The sequence below is a fragment of the Mus caroli genome, chromosome 2 (assembly GCF_900094665.2).
Source record: "Mus caroli chromosome 2, CAROLI_EIJ_v1.1, whole genome shotgun sequence".
Classification (NCBI taxonomy): domain Eukaryota; kingdom Metazoa; phylum Chordata; class Mammalia; order Rodentia; family Muridae; genus Mus; species Mus caroli.
In genome coordinates, this window is record NC_034571.1 from 84,717,533 (window position 1) to 84,723,795 (window position 6,263).

Genomic DNA, 6,263 nt, shown 5'->3' on the forward strand with positions numbered 1-6,263 from the left:
AAGTCAGGACCAGAACTCAAGCAGGTCAGGAAGCAGGAGCTGATGCAGAGGCCATGGAGGGATGTTCTTTACTGGCTTGCCTTGCCTGGCTTGCTCAGCCTGCTCTCTTATAGAACCCAAGACTGCCAGCCCAGAGATGGTCCCACCCACAAGGGGCCTTTCCCCCTTGATCACTAATTGAAAAAATGCCTTACAGCTGGATCTCATGGAGGCATCTCCCCAACTGAAGCTCCTTTCTCTGTGATAACTCCAGCCTGTGTCAAGTTGACACCCAGTCAGTACAGCAAGCTTCAGATTTTTCCTCTCCCTCCTCTCCTCATACCCAGTCCCCCAGTTTTATCCCCAGCTCTATAGCAGACTAGCTGCTGTGGCCTCTCCTCACTCTCTCTGCCTCCATTGCCAGGAGACTAAACAGATCCTGATGGAACACCCTGTTTCCTACCTTATGTGGACCTCCTCAGAACCACTCCTCCTAGTCTATCCTCATTTTTTTCATTAATTAATTAATTAATTAATTAATTTACAATACAGCCCAATAGGACCTTTCCCTCCCTTCTCTCCTCCCACTTCCTCCCTCTCACCTCACCTCCACCCATCCTCATTCGTAAGTGTCTGCTCCCAATACCTAGAAACACATTTTACCTGTAACCCTCAGTGACCACACCTAGAAGGATCCCAGAAGAATTTCCTACCAAGCACCAAACAGCCACCACACTCTCCTATGATCCAGAGATGGAAACAAAGGAACAAAACAGCCACCCAACAAAGACAAGACCAGAGATCAGCACCTAGAATTACAACCTTTCCGACCCCAGATACCTAGATGCCAGCATAAAAACACAATCAATAACACCCAGGACAGTATATTCGCACTAGAGTTCAACAACCCCACCACTACAGGCCCTGAGTATTACAACATAGCTGAAGCACAAGACAAAGACCTTAAAATACCCTTTGTGAATGATAGAAGTCCTTAAAGAGAAAATTAATAAATCCCATAAGGAAATTTATGAAAACACAAACAGTGGGAGGAAATGAATAAAGCAGTTCAAGATGTGAATGTAGAAATAGAAGCAGTAAGTAAAACCCAAATGAGGGAAGTCTGTCAATGAAAAATTTGGAACTCAAAGAGGAACATCAGAGGCAGAGCTCACCAACAGAATATAAGAAATGAGAGACAAGCATTGAAGACACGATAGAAAAAAAACTGGAGATCTCAGTTAAAACATTAAATCTAAGAAATTTCTGGCACAAGACATCAAGGAAATTTGGGACACCATGGAAAGAGCAAATCTAAGAATAATCAGAATAGAAGAAAAAGAAGAAACCCAGGACAAAGGCACAAAAATATCTTCAACAAAATCATAAAAGAAAATTTTTCTAGTCTAAAAATAGAGATACCTATCAAAGTACAAGAATCATACAGAAAACTAAATAGACTAGACCTAAAAGGAAATTCTCCTTGACACATAATAATCAGAACACCAAACATAAAAATCAAGAAAGAATGTTAATAGCAGCCGGGCGTGGTGGCGCACGCCTTTAATCCCAGCACTCGGAAGGCAGAGACAGGCGGATTTCTGAGTTCGAGGCCAGTCTGGTCTACAAAGTGAGTTCAGGACAGCCAGGGCTATACAGAGAAACTGTCTCGGGGGGGGGGGGGGAGGGGGAAGAATGTTAAAAGAGGAAAACCAAGTATCATATAAAGGTATCCCTATTAGAATAACACCTGAATTCTGTTTGGAGATTCTCAAAGCCAGAAGGACCTGAATAGATGTTCTTCAAACTCTAAGAGACCATAGATGCTACCCCAGGCTACTATACCCAACAAAACCTTCAATTATAATAGAGACAATAAGACATTCCATGATAAACTCAAATTTAAGCCATATCTATCTATAAATCCAGCCCTACTGAAAGCACTAAAAGGAAACCTAAGAAAAACACAAGGAATAAATAATTCCAGACCAGCAAATTAAGAGAGAACACACACACACACACACACCACCCCAGAACAACAAAATAACAGAAATCAGCAAACACTGTTCATTATGTCTCTCAACATCAATGGTCTCAATTCCCCAATAAAAGGACACAGACTAAAAAAAGTTAACACCGTAATGCATGCCTTTACTCTGAGCACTCGGTGGGCAGAGGCAGACAGATTTCTGAGTTTGAGACCATCCTGGTCTACAGACCAACTTCCAAGAACCCAGGACTACACAAAGAAATCATGACTCAAAAAATAAAAATAATAAAAGACACAGACTAACAGAACAGGTGAAAATATGATCTATCCTTCTGCTGCATCTATGAAACACACCTCAGTATCAAGGATAGACATCACCTCATGGTAAAAAGAGGGAAAAGATATTCCAAACAAAAGAACATAAAGCAAGCTGCTATAACCATTTTAATATGTGACAAAATAGACTTCAAGCCAAAAGTAATCAGAAAGACATAAGGAAGGACACTACATGCTCATCAAAGGAAAAATCCACCAAAAAGACATTTGCAATTCTTAACATTTATGCACTAAACACAAGGGTATCTAAATTATAAAAGAAACAGTATTACATAATCTCCCACTACTGATACTGGAAGACTTTAATACCCCAATCTCAACAACAGACAGATCTTCCATACAAAAGCTAAACAGAGAAATGCTGGTGTTAACTAACACTATAGACCAAATGAACTTAGATATTTACAGTACATGCCACCCAAACACAAAAGAATATACCTTCTTCTCAGTTCCTGATGGAAATTTCTCCAAAATTGACCAAATACTTTGACACAAAGCAAATCTCAACATATATAAGAAAATTAAAATAATGCCCTTCATTCTATCACAGATTAAAATTGATAATATCAACAACAGAAACAAGAGAAAGCATACAAACTAATGGAAACTGAATAACTCACTACTCAATGAAAAATGGATCAAGAAAAGACTTTCTAGAATTAAAAGAAAATGAATATACAGCATGCACAAACATATGGGACAGTTCTAACATGAAAACAGTTCTAAGAGGCAAGTTCATAGCACTAAATTTCAACATTAAAAAAATTGGACAGATTCTCAAAACTGAAAGCTCTATAACAAAAGAATAAATCACACAGAACAGGAATAGATGGCAAGAAATAATAAAAACCAGGATTAAAATCAATATAACAAAAACAAAACAAACAAAAAAAAACACAAAAAGATTCAATGAAACAAAGAGTTGGTTCCTTAGAAAATCAGTAAAATTAACAAACTCTTATCCAAATTAACTAAATAAATAATCCCAGACCAGCAAATTAAAAGAGAGGAAGCACACACACACACACACACACACACACATATGCCCCAGAACAACGAAATAATAGGAATCAACACTATTTATTAATGTCTCTCAACATCAATGGTCTCAAATCACCAATAAAATGATACAGACCAAGAATGTTGGCATGAGTATTTGGTGTAGCAGAGAGAGAAGATACAAAATAACAAAATTAAAAATGAAAAGGGAACATAACAATGGACACCAAGAAAATCCAGAGAATCATAAAGACATACTTTAAACACCTGCCCCCGACCAAACTGGAAAATTTAAAAGAAATGGATAGTTTTCTTGATACACACCATTTACCAAAGTTTAATCAAGATCAGAGACGCAATTTAAATAAACCTATAACTCCTAGTGAATTGGAAACAGTAACAGTCAAAAAAGAAAAAGAAAAAAAAAAAAAAAAAAAACAAGACTATATGGTTCTAGCACAGAATTCTACCAGACTATCAAACAAGAGTTAATGCCAGTATTTCTCAAATTATTCCACAAAATAGAAACAGAAAGAACATTGCCAAACTAATTTTATGAGGCCACATTTACACTGATACCCAAACGACATAAAGACCCAATGAAGAAAGAGCATTACAGACTAATTTCCCTTATGAACATAGATGAAAAAATTCTCGATAAAATACTTGTAAATAGAATCCAAGGACACAATAAATAGGTTATCCACCTTCATTAAGTAGGCTTCATCCCAGAGATGCAAGAATGGCTCAACATATGAAAATCTGTCAAGGTAATTCACCATATAAACAAACTAAAAGGAAAAAAAAACCACATAATTATCTCATTATATGCTGAAAAAGCCTCTGACAAAATCTAATTCCCCTTCATGATAAAAGCCTTGGAGAGATTAGGGATACAAGGGACATACCTAAACATAAAATAAAAGCAATTTACAGCAAGCCAATAGCCAACATGATCTTAATTAGAAAGAACTCAAACCCCACTAAAATCAGGAACAAGGCAAGGTTATCCACTCTCTCCATATCTATGCAATACAGTACTTGAAGCTAAAGCAATAAGACAAATGAAGGAAATCAAGGGGATACATATTGGAAAGGAAAAGTTCAAAGTATCTTTATTTGCAGGTGAACTGATAGTATACATAAGTGGCCCTTTCAGCAAATTATTTAGATACAAAGTTAGGCCACAAAAATAAGTAGCCCTCCTATATACAAATGACAAATGGCCTAAGAAAGAAACTAGGGAAACAACGGTTTTCACAATAGCCGCAGATAATATAAAATATCTTCCGGTAACTCTAACTAAGCAAATGAAAGACTTGTGTGATAAAAAAGTCTTGAAGAAAGAAATTGAAGAAGATGTCAGAAGATGGAAAGATCTCCCATGCTCATAGATCAGTAAGATTAACTTAGTAAAAATTGTCATTTACCAAAGCAATCTACAGATTTACTGTAGATTGAAATCCCGATTGAAATCCAAACTCCCACTGAAATCCCAACACAATTCTTCACAGACCTGAAAGGGTCAATTTTCAGCTTCTTATGGAAATACAAAAGGGGTTGCTAAAAAAAAATTTTTTTGAACACTAAAAGAACTGATGAAGATATCCCCATTCCTGATTTCAAGTTGTACTACAGAGCCATAGTAATAAAAGCAGCATGATATTGGCTTAAAAAAAAAAAAAAAGACATGCTGATCAATGGAATTGAATTAAAGACCAATACATAAATCCACACACCTATGGACTCCTGATTTTTGATAAGAAGGCCAAAATACACAATGGAAAAAAAAAAAAAAGAGAAGAAAAGAAAGCATCTTCAACAAATGGTGCTGCTCAAACTAAATGTCTACATGTAAAAGAATCCAAATAGATCCGTATATTTATCCCCCTGCACATAATTCAGTCCTAACGGATCAAAGACATCAACATAGAACCAAATACATGGAACCTAGTAGAAGAGAAAGCGAGGAATAGCCTTGAACTCATCGTCACAGGACAAGACTTTGTGAACAGAACAACATTAGTGCGGGCACTAAGATCAACAATAAATGGGACCTCATGAAACTGAAACACTTCTATATGGCAAAGGACACTGACAATCTGACAAAGTGGCAGTCCACAACATGGGAAAAGATTTTTACCAACTCCACATCTGATAGAGAAATAATAGCCAAAATAGATAAAGAACTCAAAATGAATTAATTAAGAAGCAAATACCCAGTTTACAGATCTACACAGAATTCTCAATAGAGGAATCTCAAATGGCTGATAAATACTTAAAGAAATGTAAAACACCATTAGTCACCAGGGAAATGCAAACAAAAACTGCTGTGAACAGACATCATGGCAAAGGCAACTCTTATAAAGAACAACATTTAATTGGGGTAGGCTTACAAGTTCAGAGGTTCAGTCCAGTATCAACAAGGGCATGGCAGCATCCAGGCAAACATGGGGCTGGAGGAGCTGAGAGTTCTAACTCTTGTTCCAAAGGCAGCTAGGAGAAGACTGGCTTCTAGGTGGTTAGGATGAGGGTCCTAAAGCCCATGCCTACAGTGACACACCTACTCCAACAAGGCCACACCTCCTAATAGTGCCACTCCCTAGGCCAAGCATATATAAACCATCACAAAAACTATTTTTAGATTTCATCTCACACCCATCAGAATGGCTAGGATCAATGACACAAGTGACAGGTCATGCCGGTGAGGATGTGGAATAAAGGGAGCACTCATCTGTTGCTGGTGGGAGTGTAAACTTGTGCAGCCACTATGGAAATTGGATGAAAACATGAAACGAAGACATAATGCTCCAAGGTAGGGTAGGGGAGAAGGTTTATCATAGATGTGAGGGAGAGCTTAGGCAGAAGCATCAGGAAGAGTCCAGAGTGAACATGGCCAGCAGACTGAGCCAGCCATGGGGGTTCAAGGGGTAGGGGGGACAGAAGCCAAGAGGCCAGA